The following is a 19,300-nucleotide window of genomic DNA, read 5'->3' on the forward strand; positions in this document are numbered from 1 at the left end:
TTTGTTTTATAGCACACTCTTAGATATGTGAGATTAACCATTCTTTCCTTTACCAGCCTTTTGTGGTTTTTTGTTTCTTTGTTTTGCTTGGTAAGCATTAATATATTCCTCCTGTTTTTGTTCCTTATTTTTTTCTGAAGAATAACGTTATCTGTAGAATTTAACTCATTTTCATCTCTGATGAAGTAATCTGCACCATTGTTGAAGAGGGTGGATATACTTAGCTATGTTTTTTGGGTGGATTTTATATAATGTGACTTCTCCAGTGGCTACAGACCCTGCAACTGTAAAGCAACGTTTGCCAGGATCATGTATTAACTACACATTTTTCATAAAGTAGTAAAGCAGTCTTGGGTATATTGTGTGTCATTAAGCTTCTTTCATAAAATTTTCAGGGTTGTACAACAGCTGTAGTTGGGGCCGGTGCTGCTTGGCAATGTGGCTTGCAAAGTGCAAGCTTAGAGGGAAGAGAGAGCCAAAGGACTGAAACTGGGAGGATGGGAGGGGATGAAACCCACTTGTTTGTCCTTAAAACTTAAAAGAAGGGTCCTAAACTTGATTTGGCTACAACTTGGATCAAGTCTTCCATGGATGAATTGGATGCACAGTAGAACAGAAATTTAAATTAAACTAGGAAATCATCTCCACTCCCCTTTCTTTGTTAATGCTTTTTTTCTCCATTGCACAACACCAAAAAGTCCTACTGACAAGTTGAGAAATATTTTCACTGTGATTACTTACACATTAAAAAATTTCAAAATATGCCTTTTCATCTACTGTTTGTTGGATTTGGGTCCTTTAAAATAGTTGTTTATGGGAGTGTACTTGCTTTGTGTGATAATCCTTCAGTTGATGCCTGAAACACCTCCATGCAGTTGACACACAACGTAGTTACAAAGCTGCAGCTTCGTCTGGGGTTAAATGGTGCTGCCACGTTTTACCAGTGTAATGTACCAGTGCCCTTATGGAAACCGCTGTGATAGAAAACCATCTCTCTGGAGACAGGCTGAAAACACTGGAACACTTTTCACATGATATTCAAACAGTAAGGTTGTTCTTCTATGCTTTCCCTATTCAGCGCTTTATTTTTAACAAGAGGACCTGTCTCATCTCTTTCTCTGTCCCAGTTCTTACCTCAGTTCAAGTTCCGCCTTTGTCTCATGAGTGAAAGGTGAGAGTTTAAGTTGCACAGCAATTTCTCTCACAGGAATTAAGGTGACTGGATTAACTACTGTCTCTAGCCAACATCAGGAAACTTGTTTCTTTGGGTGCCAAATGGGTTCTTACCTATTTTGCTGAACATTAAAGAAGCAGCAAACTGATAGGCCTAAATAAAGGAGCAACTTGGAAAAGGGATGTTTGCATTGATTAGGTGAGGGTGGCTGCAGCATTTTATATTTAGAAAGTGACGAAGACTTTTTAATTAAAAAGAAAGGCGGTGGTTTTTTTGTTTGTTTGCAGTAGGTCAAGATTCAAGACTTAAGTTTCTCAGTTTTCTCTTTCGGGTATCACGTTTACAGAGACTGCTCTTACATAGTTTCCAAGGGCACCGTTGCCCTTCTGTCCAGCAAGCTGTAGGATTAGTTTTACTCTTACGCAAATTTCTGTTTTAACTCGAGAGGCGTTCTTTTCATCCCGTACTAACAGAAACAAGGTCTACAGAATATAGGCCAAATTCCACCCTTGTGTACGCTCCCGTTAAAATCAGACGTTCTGATGTGGCCTTCAAGTCTGTTTTGTCCTAGAAGTGCTGTGGTTTGCTCTCCTCTGCTGTGGCTCATTTTAGTTATTCTTGCTGGTGAACCTTTTCTGGTGAGAGCAGAGCTCCAGTGCTCCAGACAGCAGCCACCCACAGCAGAGGTGGGCAAACCGTGCTCTCAGTTCCTCTTCCTGACATGCCTGCTATGGTATTATTTTTGCTCAGACTGTGGTCAGGAAAATCTTGTGTTACTCGTAAGATTATTTTAAATAATACATGTATATCTTTTTTACTTTCATATCCCCCACTCCCCCCCACATTTGACGTTTTGCTTTGTTATGCAAGGCTACAAAAGGGGCTCAATACTACCAGGTATTGAATGTTCTGATCTTGTTCCAGCTGAATGTACGTCTTTGTGCATTTAACTCCTAATAATCTAAGTAACCCTCTTGACATGTGGGGTGGTAGGTGGCTTGCCCAGTGTATTAGCAGCTGGCTAAGTACCTCCGTAGTCTCTTATGGCCAGCAGATGTTGAGGCTCAGGGTGACTAGAGCTGGGGAACAGTGATAGGGCTTACTGGGAGAAAAGCAAGAAATGCACCTTGCATGTGAAATGGGATCGAGAGCCTCTAGGGCAGCCACTTCTTTACTCTTAACACATCAGTAATTTGTCTCTGCTGTGTATGTAGAGTAACATAATGATTTCTCAGGCATGAGAGCAGTGTTTGCAGACCCAGCTTATCAGTTGCCAGGGGGAAGCTGGCTGGTTACAAACTGCTTTCTGTCTTATTGGAAGGGGGGTAGAAAAGTAATCATTTTCATGTGTCACATAGGTGGAGTAGTGTGTGATACTTGCCATACAAAGTTGTCATATGCATGATGTAAATGTGCTTCGTATGACAGCCACATGGTGCCCCAGAGCACAGACTGTCTGTAAAGAGCAGACTGAATATTTTTGAGGTCTCCCTGGCCCAGATGAGTCTTCATTTTTATTTGGCATTCAGGCCACTAGCAAACTGTACCTGAATTTCCACTCAGATGAATCTGAAAATTTTGAGCCACCTGCAAGTTGTTGCTTAGCATTTCCCAGTTTGAGGGCTCTTTTATGATTTTGATTTTTTTAGTTAGAAGAATCCCATGGTTATGGCTGAGGGAGATTGTACATCGATAGAAGTGGAAGGAGAAATATATATATATATATATATATATGTAACATTTTCTCACCTAAAATGTATTACTTGTTGTGCTAAATAAATAGTTCAGCCTGTGTGCATGTACATATTTGTGCATTCTGTGGTTAATATTTTTAAGGCTTAACATGGTAACCTACATTGTCATGGTGCATTTAGCAATTGGGGTGTTAGAGTTTCATACACTAGGCACTATAAACTATTTCAGTCCTGAAATGAAGAAGGAAGTATAATTTTGCCTTTTACAGGTGGGGAGATAAAGAAAAGAAGTGAAAACAACTCAAATACCATTTGGTGCTCAGCAAACAAAAAGTAACAGAGCAGGTCCTTGATACTGACGTCTAGATCTTGGGAAAGGAAGAGAATATCATAAAGCTACTTCTTTTTGCATTAAAGCACCATTTAATAATTGGGCAGGATTTTATATTTTTTTTTTAATTAATCTAGGAGGAGAAGAAAATCACTACCAAAAACAGGAATGTTATATAGCAATAAAGGAGCAGAATGCTGCTTGTTCTAGTCTGAGCTTACCAAGGAGGGAAGCAAGTGAAAGGAGTCTAAGGTTACACCTTAGACTGGATGCTGCTTTCAGTGGAAATCACCTCCATTTTGTTTTCTATCTGCCTCTTCTTTCCTTTTTTTTTTTTTTTTTTTTCCCCTCTGCTGTCAGACTCCTCCAGATTTTTGAAATGCTTTAAGGAGAAACTGATTCATTCTTTCTCAACACATGCTGTTTTTATTACGCTGGCTAACGCAAGAAGGGACTGATTGCAAAGAAAAGCCATTGTGCGAAGCCCTGTACAAATGTACAAATACAGTTACAGGTTCAAGGAGTTCCTAGTCTGAAAAGACAAGATGGACGTAAATGGCTGGAAAGCACAGAATACCAAAACAAAAACAAAAACCCAGCATGTAGCCACATTTTTCTTGCATCAGAAATTGCCAGTGGTTTGGTGGGACTTGCTCAGGAGAAGATGAGCTCAATGGAAGGGTGAGATGAGGGATGGGAGTGAGGTGCAGCAAGGAGAGAAAAGAGGTTGAAAAGAGGCAGAGAAGAGCAGGTCAGCTTTTGAGTGGGGCGACCATGCTGAAGGGAGCTGTGCTTTGGTGGAGGTTTGAAAGAGGAGGCAAGACTGGGAGGAATGTGGGACAGCATTGGGGTATGAACCTTACAAAGCAGTGCCAAGGTGTTGGGCATCCTGGGCTGAAGCTGGAGAAGCTTATGGCACCAGGGCTCAGGTAGGTGACTGCAGGAGGATTTCCATGTAGAAAACAAAAGACAGTGCATAATCTTGCAAGGCTTTTGATTTATTCTGCATATATGAAAAAAGAATCTTCTGTATACAAGGGAAATCCTCTCTACTATTGAAAAGTCAAATGCTTTTGCTATATATCTTAATCAAATAATTACACTTCAGATACTTCTCATACCAGACTCCCGCTTACTCTAAATCAGTTTCATGCCACCGAAGGCAGTCCTGTTATGACATTTTACTCCAAATGAAGATATTCTGTGTGTACAGTCTTAAGTATGCTGAAGTTATTTAGCAAATCTATTCTGCAGAATAAATGTACAACAAATTGGAGAGTGTCCCTGTGGTGGACAACTGGTAACTACTGCCCTAGAAATTAAACAGTTTCATGACAGAACAGCGTCAGTGGCTTCTATTAGATCCATACCATGAAGGTAAAATTTCGCTGTGATTATGCACTGTGCCCAGTTAATTTTGGCATTGCCAGGGAGTGGTTGTTGTAATCTAAAACTTCCTCAACTTTCCAACCCAAACTAATTGTTTGGGTTGTTAATGCTGGGACTTTCAAGTACAGCAGGTTGATGATTCAGATCATCGGGGAAGTCAGGCAGAGGCAAGCACCCTGTGCTTGCAGAAGTAAGATTCATTGGGTATGGTGTGGGATTTAGCAAAGTTCAGGCTGTTCCTTAGAACAAATTGGGTGGATCAGGGCTAAATCATCACCTACATAGTTTCACAGTGCCTAATAATACCATTCAGAAACTTTTTTGTATCTACCTTGCTGTAACGCAGGTAGGCAGTTCTGATGCATGTAAGAAAGGCACATGTGGTATGGTGGATCTTATGATCTGAAATCTCTTTGCAAAGCACTGCAGGTTTAAGCATGATTTTTGATCAGTACGGGCCTGTGTGTATCTCCACAGCAGCACTTTATTGCCTTTCCTTTCTCCCTTTGGACTCTAGTACATTCCTTGGGACCGCAGTGGAAATCTGTGTGTGAATATCTTCTGTGGTGCTGCCATCAGCAATAGCTTTCATTTGTCATCTTTAACTGGGGGACAATGTGAATTGGAAGAAGAACTGAGGGAAGAGAATAAAATAGAAATTATGCTGATCATCTCAAGGAAAAGGATGGCCAGAACATTTCAGACAGCCAGAATCACTGAAGTATGTGTCATGGAGAGAGAAAGAGAGAAGAGCCATAGGACATCTAGAGATGTGGTTAAAAACCTTCCTTGGCATAGGTACTTCATAAATGTGAAGTTGTTTATCCCATTATTTTAGGCTCATGGAGGGAAGTGTGCTCCCAAGAAGCTCATGCAAAAAGTGATTGATTGGAACAGGGCAGAAGTGCCTTGGGATAATGCAGTCTGCACCCTTTAATGCTATGTATTACCCTGACATCATTACTAACTAAAGAACATTTAACGATTGCCCTGTAGGCATCTTGGGTAATTTCCACTGTGTTCCTTGTAACTAGGTCCTGTTTTACTCAGTCTGATGTAATGTGGGTGGCCAGCACAAGTGCTGAACACTAATTGAAGTTCCTCGTGCAGCGGGGCAGGGTGATTGGGAACAGATAACACAGTCAGTTCAAGTCAGAACTGAGGCTTGCTGGCTGAGCTTGAGACGATCCCTCAGTAAATGCACCACATCTCCTGCCAGAAATGTTGCTGTTGCTGAGGGTGAATTTCTTTTGCCACATTTTGAATTTACTAATCCAGCTGTTGGACTGTTTTTGTTCTTTTCAAATGTTTCAGTGGGGGTCTTGTTGGATAAGTCCTGAAGAATATTGTGTGTGGTATTTTGATGCAGCATGTCAAGGATACTTCCACTGTCTTTAGTTTGTTAGTGTTCCTTTTGTGCAGGCTGCCATACATTGTAACAACTGACACAATTAGACCAGCATATTGTTTAGGCAGTTTACCCTAGCTGTGGGTATGTGATATGAGCAACCAAAACGTGGCTCAACTTGGAAACAAATTTGTACCAAGATGCTAAGAGGGAGATAAGTATACCCAGCCTTTATCTGTCATGAAGCAAGGAGGTGAGTGTGGTTTCTTAAAGGTAGGTGATAGTAGGATATACTTTGCCCTGAAGCTTGTGTAAGATGCCCAAAGCAAGATTAGTTATTCATACTTCTACAGTAGCTTTCGGAAGTGTCACAACAGCTGCTTTAAGGACTGCTGGTGTCTGCTGAATCCTTTCTGAACTGCCAACATCCATTCCAACATCCATTGCTAGCATGTATAAAAATAATAATAATAATTTTTTTAAAAAAAAAAATCAGGGGTGTGGAAAGCTATGAGCAACGTTGGCTTTAGTTTGTGCATTCAGAAATATCTCCCTTTATGTTTAATTCATCTGCACAGTGGGTCCAGTTTTCATAGCAGGCTTTTAGCCCTTCTTCAGCAAGTACTATGAACATCTGCAAATAAGACTTCTACTTTTGAATGCAGCTGCTCAGTAAGTTATGCAGCTTCCTCAGAATCCTTTATGCCTACCCTAACCTTGCTGCCCTTTAAAAGCCAGTGTAGCAATTCTGGTAGTTCTTAGTATTGGATTGTTTCTACTACATCAAGCTATAGCACATGAAATATTACTCTGTGACATTTATAGTCATAAAACCATTTTGTATAGTGCTTTTATTTTTTAGTGGTTTCTGATTAGTGAGCAGGACTCCTCTCCCCCTGCTAGTAAAACAAGATTTGAATGATGCAAATTACAATGGTAATGGTTTTAATCCAATTTCCAAATATTTTGGTAGCACCGGGGCTGTATTGAGTGGGATTCTGGTGATCTGTAAATGGTCTCTAACAGGGGATTTGTGTAGATAGCTTTGATGTTAGATCTTTTTGCTGCTCTTCACGTTATGGTTCACAGTTTGCTCTTGATCCGTCTTAAGCTGAGAGTCAGGTTTTCTTCCATAAGATACTAGGTTTGGCAGTGGATGCTATCAGTGTGCCTCTGTGAATAGGGTGGATTTGTTTGTTTTACACCAGCAGTCTCATTCAGTCACTGGATGAACCTGAATGGACCTGGCCGTGGCATCAGTCATACTGGTAAAAGTGAAGAGCAACTTAGCTGCAGTCAAGGGGACCCTTGAGAGAGAGAGAGAGAGAGAGCGCATCAATAACTTTATTATTATTATTTTATTATTATTATTATTTTCATTTTGTTCTTGATTGCCTGTAAGATTTATCAGTGGCAAACATGAATTTGGTGAGAGAGGAAAAGCATATAGTGAATTTCATGGAGACTGTGGAGGAAGTCTTTCAATTTGTAATTATCCTGATTATTTTCAGTGAGTAGGAACTAGTCTTTGTATGAGACTTTAGGATTCTTCTTACACTTGGTCTGTGACTACCACTGTGACATATTTTGTGACCTGTTTCTAGACATTATTTTCAGTGCTTAGAATGGATTTGTCAAAGTGTAGAGAACTTATTTTCATGGAGAATTTTTCTTCTTTGTATACAGCATGGTTTGAACTGGCACATTGCAGAACACTTTGGCACCGATCCAGCAGAACTAATAACTACTGCCCTGATTTTCAGCATCCGAGCAGTCAGGTCGGAGTCATTATTATCTGCTTTGTTGAACCAGTTGGCACCTAATGGCTTGAGGTTAGAGGAAAAATAGGGAAATGTTTCTTTTCGGTAATCAATGCTAGTGCAAATTACATATTCTGAAATCTACTCTAGCATGCAAACTTTACACATAGGGGATAAGACATAGGGGAGGAGCAAGTCTCTTAATTGTCTTTCATGGATACTCTGTTAATGGATTAAGTTCTGGTTTAGCGATGCTAACAACAAAACTCCAACACTTCATCCATTTAAAGTGCAAAATCTCTACTGAGAAAATGTTCATGTGAGAGAAAAGTACTTACTCAGTTGATGGTTATTGCAACTTGGGTATGGCTGCTTACTCATCATTGATGTAGAGCATGAGATGCTCTTCTTTGCCAGGATCATATATTCTTTACAGGGCGTGTTGGGGAAGATTTGCCCTCCTACTTTTTAGAAATTTGTTCCCCAGGTTGGTTGCCTCAAACTTCAAATATTACTTCCTTATCTCTGTTACTTCAAGTAACAGAAAAACAAACAGCCATTAAAATGATTTGGTTGTCATATCACAGCTGTATTTTAGTTTTGTTAGGAGCCGTAAGTTAGGGGTGGTTACTCCAGAGAAGATCTCCCTTTTTTTTCTAAAGGGATAGAAGAACACTTAAAAAATAAAATAAAATTAAACCCACAAACTTTAATACTAAATTTGGATTTAATCTGTAATACAAGACACTCCCAAACCTTGTGTTTCTTTGAGATAACAAATTCATCAGGCAGTTGAAGGCATCAGCTACACCTAACAGTACTTTAGAGGTGTGTGTTATCTCAGAATAGCATATGTCTTGTGATGTCTTACTGCTTAAATAGCATTTGAGGCAAGCTGCTGTCAGCAAAAACTAAATATTTTGGGGGAAAAAACACAGCCACAAGGAAAATACACAGGTTCTTTCAGAAACATGAACCTCGAGTCTAAACATAACTTTTTTTCCCCTCCTTGGAACATTTATGTGTGTTTTAACAATAGCAGTTGTGAGCAAATGTCATGATGGTGAAAGAGTGCGATGTATCATAAGAATCAGGATCATAGGGGGGTGTAAATGGCGTCATCTCTTCCCATCCTCTCTGTACCCCAAGGTGCATGGAGCAGATGCTGCATTTTGGCTTGGCCTTTTACATGTTTTGTCAAGTGTGTAGCATCAGCGGACAAAGGTATGTTCCATTTTCTGTGACTTAGCTTATACTCAGTAGGTAGTGAAGCCTTTTTTTACTAGATAATGAAGCAAGGAGATCTTTCTCTTTCCTTAAAAGAGCATTCAGGAAGTACAGCTTACATTGCACATGGAACACATTAATTCTAACCCCCTTCTAATACTTTGCAGAAGTTTCTTGTCCTTATACATGACTGTATCCACACGCACACCAGGTTCCCAGAAATGACTTAACCTTAAGTACATCTGAAGCCTGGAGCAGCCTTAGAAAAAGTTGTTAAACACGGAACAGTGAGTAAAGTTGTCACAGGAAAAAGTTAATTTTTACTTGGATCACTCTGGGACAACAAAATGGGTGCACGTCAGTGAGAATCACGTATTTGCTACAGTCGTGCTAAATACGTTTGACAAGGGAGCCTGAGTACTGTTATTCGTGTGGGAAATATGGGGTGTTGGTTTTTGTTTGCATTAATTTATACACACAGACATGGCATATTAGTTATAATTCAAACATAATCACTTTATTTTGCAAATTGAGTTGTTAGTTTATTTATCTCTGATGTTATCAGCGTGCAAGTGCCTAATATTAACACTCAGAAATTAGATGTTATTAATGCATAATGAAATTTTTACGTGCAGTAAAATTTTCTGCTAGACTGACCTTTCTTGGTTGGTTGTATTAGAGCAAGAATTAAAATCTCTTAGGGTATATTCAGTAAGTTGAAATACTTAATTCACTTAACCAATGCATCATGGGAGGTACTCTTTGTAGAGTATTTACTCAAAGTCCAGTTTTGCAACTTTCTTTTGAGACCTGCAGAAGCCAAAAGGAAGGAGCTATGATACCTAGGGAGGTGAAGTCTGCAATGGCTCCAAAATGTAATGTAATTAAAAACTCTATCAGGCTGAAAACGGTCTGAGAAAGGCAAAGCAAAAATTCAGGAAATGTCTTTTGTGTATAACATCTATAGACTAATATGTATGTGGGAAAAGGCTGGTGTGTTGCTGGTAGGGATGCATCCAAGTATTATAAACAGCTTATTCTGGGAGCTCATTAATATTTTCAAACAGTTGTCCTCCAGGGATCACGGTAGTGGCAGGTAACAGAGGGTATGCAAAAGTACAAGCCCCAAATGCGGTCGTCTGCAATAATTGTCCTATCTGGGAATTTGTTTTCTAATGTGAATATATTTGGTCTGATTTACAGTATCAGAAGTACCACACAACATACACACTGTAAGATAACCAATCTAAATTTCTTTTGTTGACAGTTTGAAGCATGAGCAAGACAGGAGTGCTATTTCCCACCTTATCTCCGCAGCGCTGCCTGCGTATGTTAGGCTTCAGTGGGAGTCGCAAGGAGCCGGGTGTCCTGGCAGCACCTGGAGGGATGCAGCTTTATGGCAGAACACTGCTTGCTGTTGTGACAGTGTAGGTAGGACCTGTTTGGGAGCATTTCCCTCGATCCAGCTAGCTGTGGAGGGCACACAGTTGTGGACCACGTGAGAAGTGCTTTGGGGTTTCTCAAAAGGAGCAAAAGAGTTTGCATCAAAGAGGTGGGTTTGAATTTAGGCTGGACAGTAAAACTGAGGAATGTAGGAGACCTCGTGGGAAGCACCTGGCTGAGCCTGATGGAGTGGTCATGGGCACAGCAGAGCATTTGCTTTTCACTCTCTTACAGAAAATCCCACATTAACCATTTCAGTTGCTCTTGTCAGCCATTAGCTGTAGGTTTGCAGAGGAATTGCAGCAAATGTGAGCCTTAAGTAGAGCATTTAAAAAAAAAAAAAAAGTGAATCAATGGCATAAGGAAGTAAGCTGGAGGTAAGGTAAGGTAAGTGTTTTATGTTTGCGTAAGTGGTGTCACGGCATTAACTTGCTGATGGAAGGAGGGCCACAAGGACAGCCCGGCCCTGGACCAGCACGTGCTGGAGAGGTTGGCACACTGGGAGGAATTAGGCTGTGAAGACACTGTTGGCAGGTAAAAAATTAGGGTTGTTTAAAGGAAGGAAATTATTGAGTGCACACAGAGAAAGTGGAGTAGCAGGGAAGGCTGCGGACAAGCATAATCCTGGCTGTGTTGGGTGGGAGGTTTAGCACGGGAGGTTTAGCAGAGCAGCTGCCACAACCCTGCAGGAGCAATCCCAGTGCTCAAGACAGGGTGAGGAGGTAAAACAGGTGAAAGAAAAACAGATAAAAGCTTCTCTTAGGTCGAGAGCAGCAGAAAGTAAAAGAAAAGTGGTAACAGTGAAATGTATAAATGAAGGATTGCATTTTGATATGTTCTATAACTCAGTGTTTCACGTTGTGAATCGTAAGGGTGCCTGTATTATTTTGTACCTTTTCATCTGAGTGCTTGAGTGTCGTGTGGTAATCGCTAGGTTTGGGAAAACACTTTGAAAGAAGACATTTGCAGTTCTCCATCTGTTTCATTTTCCTGGTGTGTGGGGAAATAGAATAAGCATTTTTTTAATTGAAAGTGTCATTGAGTGGGAAGATTAAAAATGATAAAGTAATGGACTTTGAAAACATGACTGTTAAAAGTGATGTGGCTAGACCTCTTGGCTTAAATGTAGCATGTCATTTCAAAGGCACTAAAGCCAGATACATAACTTGCCCCAGATGTTTAGATTCAGTCGAGCAATCCCATGTGGTCCTTTGAACAAAGATGCCTTACCCCTAATAATGGTTATTTTACAAGTGATACTGTAATTCCAAATACCTTTATTTGCCTGTATTTTCACACAAATAAGTTAGCACTGATGGCAAGTACTGTGTTTGTCAAACCAGCTTCAAAATCATAATGTATCAGCAGTGTTACTTGCTTGTTTCAGATACTTCAGTTTTGTTTTGTTTTGTTTTTAGCAGCATTTATTTCCTTCAGTGACATTAGTCTGTGGACAGCTAAGGTTGAATGCTGGATTCATAATCAATTTTGCTAATACAGAATATTTTATTTTCTGTTTTTCCTTTAATTTCAGTGACAGTTATGTAGTACCAGAACTTCCATAACTACTGCTGTTTATTCCTTACCCTTAAGCTATAGTCTTTTGTCGCAGCATGGCAGTGTTGACCCTGGAACCAATTACTGTGTAGAACAAGCAGAGGATGATGAGGCTTATTCTGTAGCAATTGTTTTCCAGTAGTCTCGACGTACGTAAGTCTCGTAGTACATGGACCAGTATGATAGACCTGTTTAAGTACTTTGTAACACTACCTGGCCAAAAACAACAGTGAAAGCCATTTAAGACAAATTAGGCTTTTTTGCTGATCCTCCTATTTTACAATCCTGAAAGCGGAGCTGGGAAGGCTACGGAATTCATCCTGCATGCGGGGAGTTGGGATGTTCTCCATTAGTTTTGAAGTCTGTCTCTTCACTGGAAGTGAGTGCATGTGCAAATGTCATACAGATGTTGTATAAAAGCTTAATTACGCCTCTCTTTACTTTAAGCTGTGGTGCTGTTCTGACTCCCCCACTCCCCCTACCCCCAAAAGGCTTCTCCTGAGAATGGAAGGGAAACCATTTTCCCATTATTTCCTTACTCAGGAGTTAAATATATTATGCATTGTGACTGTACCTCAGCAAAAGTTGAATTGAAAAACAACACTCTTTCAACAAAAGGAGGAAGTTTTTAGGATAGCTTAGATTTTCTGTTCTTTTTCAGGAATTAGAAGTTCTTACGAATTTCATATGAAAAATTAACCCCATCCCAAAGTTATGTTTTCTCCACATGCTTTACTTCTGAGACAACTTAAATCTATCTGCTATTTCCTCACATTTGGTTGCTCATCACTGATAGCCAGCTCAGTTAAATTGTCACAGGTGCAACTGAAAGTGGCTAGTAGGGACTGAAGAAACACAGGTAATCCCACTTAGGAAATCATCCAGTAGCTTGGAGTTCACTTGATGCAGAAGGCCAGAAATACAGTTAGTGTTAGTAGCAGTTTAAAAAAATAATAATAAAAAAGGAAGGAAAAAAGGAAAAAAAAAAAAAAGTAGATTGTGAATCAAAATTAAAGGGCAGATCTCTTCTCTGTTTTCTGGAGTTATGTGTATTATCACAGCACTTCTGTATCTGTACTCCAGAAGCCATCAAGAGAGAAATCACCTGATTATGCTGAACTTGAAACTAAAACATTGCCCTCCAATGCAACAAAATTTTTACAAGGTGTCTGAGAACTGACTTGTTTGTATTTTCAGATAGGAAATAACAAGAATAGTCTCGTAATTATGAACAAATGTAACATGGAATTTTTCTAGTCACCTGAATCATGAGGTAAGAGATTTACAAGCTATGTTAGCTTAGAATGGATTTTGACACTTTTATATATATGGAAGAAGACAAATTGACCAGATACTTTTTTATTATTATTTATTCATTTTTTTAATGCTTGGGCAGCTTCCTGTCTCCTCATGGAAAAATTATCAGCTTTGTGGGCAGGGAGTGGGATTTGTTGCCAGAGAAAATGAAGATTGAATTGCATTATTTCACATGCTATTTAAAAGAAAATTTTAATAACCCCTTACTGTCCATCAGCCGTGTCAGTTAAAAATACTATTTGTTTTTTCTTTTTCCTTGGTTCTTTTAAAGGAAATAGTTTGCATTTCACAGAATTATCTCTAATTTTTTTTCTATTAGAAGCAGAGTGACAATGCCACTAAATTGTTTTTAAGTGGAATGCTTGGCAATGTCCCCAAGGGAAAAAGTAAAAACAAAACTTCTAATGGTGATCAAAACAGAGATGTAAGGAGTAGATAATGGTATATCTGAGAACCATGAAATTGTTTATGAACAAAATCTTCCAGCAGGATTTCCCACTGTGTGTTACTATTTTCAAACATACAGCTGTGTCTAGTTATCTAAAGGTGATGTACCATGCAATTAATTAATGTTGTGTGTCTGAAGAGCCAGGTACCCAATGTGGATGCAGTGTGTACATACAAATGCATGAAAGCAGATCTGGACACTTGCGAACCAGTGCCCACCAAGCTTGTGGCCTGTTACCATCCTCTGTACTCACTGTGGACAAAGGCATGTGGAAATGTAGTAAGTAGGCAGTGGAGAGAAAGCTGTTAAATTGGGAACATTTAAAGTTCAGTGATATCTTAGTAAATGCATTTCTAAATTCAATTTCAAGCCATAAATAAAACAATCCAGCAAATGGTTACTGCAAAATTAGAGGCATTGTGACTTTGTAAAAATTTCTGAACAGCTGATATCATGACCCTGTATTCTTTGTTATTTATGGAAATGTGCTACTTGGCAGATTGTGGAAATGGCTGCCTGCTTGTATATAAGTTTTGAGTTGCTCATAAGTCAGCAGCTGCATTTTTATTAAAAGCTTAATAAAAACATAAAAGATGGAAAAGACAACATCTCTTTATTAATACTTAGATATGAAATTCTTTAAATGCTTTAAACATTTAAATCATTTGTGTGAAACAAAAAGGCTGGAAAAGCTTTCCCAAATAAATGACTGTCATCAAAGCTTCTTTCCATATAAGGCTCATGTTTCAGATCTAAGCTTAACTAAAAAGAACAAAAATACACTATCATTATGTATTAATAAATGACTGCCTTCTGATTGTGTAGTAATTTTATCAGGGTTTCTTTAAAGTGCAATTAGCTTTTTCTTACATTATGAAGTTCATTTGGGCTTTAGATCTTGTGTTTTGCTCAGATGTAAGGCAAAGCTAATCCTCATAATTGATTTACTAAATGTTGCTGTTTGTCTATCCACATCAAATATTGTACTGGTCTTTTGACCTTGGAGCTAGCTAAGGAATGATGTGGAAGCTGCAGAGTTATGTTAGCGATACATTCTTTGTGTGTAATCAAATCTGTTTCCCCCTCTGTCTCCTCTCTCACCACCCTTCCACCATACCACCCACTCAGACAATTCAACTGCAGATTTCTTGATGAAAACTGCTTGGTCTCTTCAGTTTCAGACCCGTGTCACCCTCTTTCCTCACTGTCTGTACCCGTAAGCCTCAGGAGTGGAGTAATGAGGGCTTGCTTCATCAAAAGTAACCACTGACTGTCCACGTTGAAGGTGTTGGCAGTCATGGGGGCCTGACCACTACACACCAGAGCTTGGCATGAGAAAAATATTCTAAAGTGAAATGGGAGTGGGATTGTGTTTTGCTATATAGGTGAAATGTAAGAAAAGAGGAGCTGTTGTTTCATTAAGGCAAAATGTTAATTTGTTTCTGGTCAAAAAGTGGCACCACAGAGCTGATGAGAATGATGAGTGGATGGTTGTAAGATGTCAAGTATGATACCAGTGTTAGAGAGTTTGGAAATCCAAAAGACCAAATTATGGAGGTTCCAAAACTCAGTCAAAATAAACAGAATCTGTCTCCTGCTACAAAAAAAAATGGAGGCTTGAACAAAGCCTTCTTCAGGCCTGACTTCCTAATAGGCTGAATTGGAAGGATGGCTATTGGTATGGAAAGGCTGAGTTCTTTGAAAGGACTGGAGTATGGTTTTTTTTTTTTTTTTTTTTTTTTTTTTTTTTTCTTCCTTCTGTTGGACATAAACCTGGAAATTTTGCTGTCTACACAATACATAATACTAATTTGCTAAAGCCCAAACAGGTTTTTTGACAATCCTTGCACTTTCAATATACTCTACCCTTCCGTATATGCAAAGAGAGAGCCTTAAGGCTGGTGTCTAGACAGGGCCTTGTGTTTCAGCAAAGGGAATTAAGAGCAGGCTCTGATGTCCCTGAATTTGTGGAGGAATCTTTCTTTCTACTACCTGCCTTTCATATTTAATGGGAAAAAATGTTGCATTTCTACTGTGTTCTGGGATGTATGAAGATAAGGAAGGTGTTCCAGGTGTTGCTCGTCAAAGGATGTAACTACATTATGACTTGTTCAAACAGCTGATTAGCTGCTGCTGTAATAATTAAACAGAGCTGCTGTTTTTAGACACTCCCATTCAATGTCTCAGGCGGTCATTGTAGTAAAGGATTATTCTGACATTATAAAGCAAACAAAGAAGGCTCAGTGAGCTTGACCTTCTTAAATTTGAGATGAAAATATTAGCTGTTTTGTACCCTGTAGTATGTATCAAGAGTCCAAGATGGTGATTCTTCAGTGCAGTCACAGTGAACTGTAAATTATCATATTTTGCAAGTTAATAGGTATGTTAGTGGTTAACAGATTCCTATTTGACATATTAACCTTGCTCCTAGTTTCAAAGGTGTGCTGCCATTTGCCTACATTGGAATTAATGCCATCAGTGGAGTAAGTTACTTGGATAACAGCTATGTCAGGTTTCATACAGTGTATGTCATTTTGCACGTTTTAGTTCCTTGGGCATCCCTTTTAGTTTGTAAATATAGCTCTTCCTATTTATTACTTATTTAAAAGGTATCATCAAAACATTGCCCTGTAATGGTAAGGCTCTTTATTCTTTGATTGTGGGTCAAAGTCACTTTATCAGGAAGACACACACTAGGGGCTCAATGCAAAAATATGTAAGGGAATGTGAGTCAAATGCACTTCTCAGACTTCAACTCCAACAACCAAGCTTTTAAGAGATTTAAGACTGAAGCCTCAAGTTCAGATTTAGTTGGTGTATTTTCTTCTTAACAGTCATCTGTGCAAAGTAGGTAGACATGGAACACTGTTCCCTGTATCATAGGGTAGTGCGTTGGGTCTCAGAAAAATCCAGCTTTTGTTTTCAGATAATCTTCATTACCTCATCACCGCTTGCATCGTTGAAAATAGTTCCCCATAGTACCCCTCCATCCTTCATCTGGAGTGCTCTTTGCTGTTGGTGAACGGCAGTTTTAGAGTTTTGAATAATAGGCTGGGACTCAAATGGATAACCTCTATCAATTATTCATGATAGATCTCAGAGTAGCCAATGTACAGCACTGACAACATCCATGCCTTTTTACTGTTGTATGAACTGTAAATGATACAGTGATTGACAGGCTACGGGTGAGCCCTGGTCATTTTTATTAATTCCTTTTTCTGAGTTTTATAACCTGGTTTTCATTGCTTATGCTATGGAGCCATTGGGTTTTTAAAAACTGCAGCTGTCCAGAGCTGAGAGAGGCTCTGAATTTACTTATCTATTCATACTCTTCAGACCAGTTCTTCCTTTGAGATTAGCAGTTCTTTCACCAGTGACTTCAGCAGGATCATAACAGGATTCTTGTTTTACATACTTAGAATGATATTAGGTAAATGAAATAAAACATGGTTGGGAGATCCTCTACTATGGCTGATGGTGTCAGCCAAGGAGTTATCTATGGGGGGTTGTCTTCAACAAAAGTAGAGAGATATTTTTTTTATTTTTTATTTTTTCCCCTTTTGCTCATGGCCTGTTTCTGTGGTAGATGAATGCAAAAAATGGACTGAGACAGAGGGTTGAGCGATTTTGCTTCCTACCTGTATGCATAAGGGACTTTCACTCTATAATCACACATTACATGGGTTGTGCTGTGAAGAGCCTTAGATGCAAATATAACACTGCAGAATAAGATGAAGTTTTAAGTGTATTTACATCTGTTTACTCTGTGTCCTACTGGAAAAGTGTTTTCTGAAGTTGAGGATTAGAAAATGCTCAGTTTTGCATTTCTTTTGCGTATAGAGTACAGTGCTTACAAACAGCAACTTGGGTGTTTGCTAATTGGTTTGAGAATGTGCTGTAGGTACAGATACACACTTATTACTGCATTTGAATATGTTCACCGGGAGTTCACTTAAAGGGCGTGTTCAGAAGATAGGAGTAAAATTCAGCCAGACTTGGGAGGAATCAACAATGGGGCCTGTACAGGAAGAGAGAAGTGAGTGGGGGAAAGTCCCAGACCATGGCAAGAGCCAAAAGTAAACCCCAGCTGGAGAATGAGTAGGAAACACCTCTTTCACAGGAGGCCTTGGTGCGACCTGCCTTGCAGGCCCTGCCAGCAGCATGGTCTGTTAGGTTTTACAGAGTCGATACCCCGTGGCTGGTGGCAATGACCCCCGGTGCAGATACAACTGTCAGTCAGGTGTCACTTTAACCTGGTCTTCTGTAGAGGGAGGAGGTTTTGACTGTAAAAACACAAATGGCAGCCTTGTCTGGGTATCTCCATCCATACTGATAGTCCTGTGGTATCTGACTTTGGCTCCTGGCATGGATGTGCCCTTAGGACTTGGGGTACCCCACAGTGACACTATGGCTGGTCTCTCAGTCTGATCCTTGCCTGCTTGGTGAGACATCCTTCTCTGTGAGGGACGGGTAACGAGGATGGTGGTGGCATGTGTTGTAGTAACAGCTATGCCGCTGCCCTGTTGTGGGCGAGGGTGCTGTTGCCCTTGGCGTTTGCACAAGCAGGGAACAAAAAGCATTTGGAAGCCCTGCCTCATGTGCTTACGAGGTCGCTTCAGTCATAGGCATTAAACTAGGAAATCTCTTCCCTCAGCTTCTGCCTTTTTTCCAGGGAAAAAGATGGGGTGGGGTTTCGCTGTGCACACTGTAGACATGCAGGAGATGAAACGTGATGTGCGGCTGAGAAATTCAGCCAGCACACCTAAATCCTGCTCCAGCTGCCTTTCCCTCCCAGGGAGTCCTGCAGTGCCACTCGCCTCTCCGCAGCAAGCCACTGTAGTCGTGGTGGGTCGTCAGTGCAATTCAAAGTATGGCTGTTCTCCACTCACCGGTCCACCTTAACAGAGCCTTACAGGCTAACATATTTTGTTGATCAGTGTGATTCCAGCTCCGCAGTAATATGTAGACTAACCAGATGGAGGCTTGTACCTCTTGCGATTGTAAAATTAACCAGAATCATTGATAGTTACGAGAGTGATGACGGAGACCCAGGCGCTGTCAGAACAATGTGCTTTGAGGCATGCTTAAATCTGTTAGTAAAATATTGCATGTTTGTGCATGCTTGGTACACAATGCAAAAACACTGCAAAGCGCCTATGCCTCGCTTTCAGCTGTGAAGGTGAATAATGTATAAAGGCTAGTTGCTACTGAATTTGACTCAGCAAAGAAGGGGCAGGTCCTGCCTCATTCAGAGTCAAATCCAAGAAATTTTAGTCACACGTCCAGGTGTCTATATTTTGTCTTTTTTTTTTTTTTTTTAATAACTCAAAATAGGATTTTCTAGCTTTCTGAATAAAAGAAAGCTTTTGAATTGGAACCTAGCGTGAGAACTTCCAGGGAATTTTCTAAGAGAAATTTCTAAGAAGCAACTGGAAATAACAGTGGAGAAGGCAGTGCCATCTCTATTCTGTCCCTGCCACAAAACCCACTGACGTACTGTGGAACCCTGTTCATTTACATCAGTGACTAAAGGACCTATTTAAATGAATGAACTTCATGAATTAATAAGTGCAGGGGAAAAAATGCATTACAAAAGGTACTTTGTTCTTAGA

The 19,300-nt window shown here is 39.8% G+C and overlaps 1 protein-coding gene across 2 annotated transcripts in view; it reads left to right on the forward strand.

The window, feature by feature from the left end:
* The window catches only part of ZNF516 (zinc finger protein 516), a 60,040-nt gene that overhangs the window by 2,670 nt on the left and 38,070 nt on the right, over positions 1-19,300 (forward strand). The window lies entirely within an intron of this gene.

Source organism: Oxyura jamaicensis, chromosome 2 (assembly GCF_011077185.1).
Source record: "Oxyura jamaicensis isolate SHBP4307 breed ruddy duck chromosome 2, BPBGC_Ojam_1.0, whole genome shotgun sequence".
Classification (NCBI taxonomy): Eukaryota; Metazoa; Chordata; class Aves; order Anseriformes; family Anatidae; genus Oxyura; species Oxyura jamaicensis.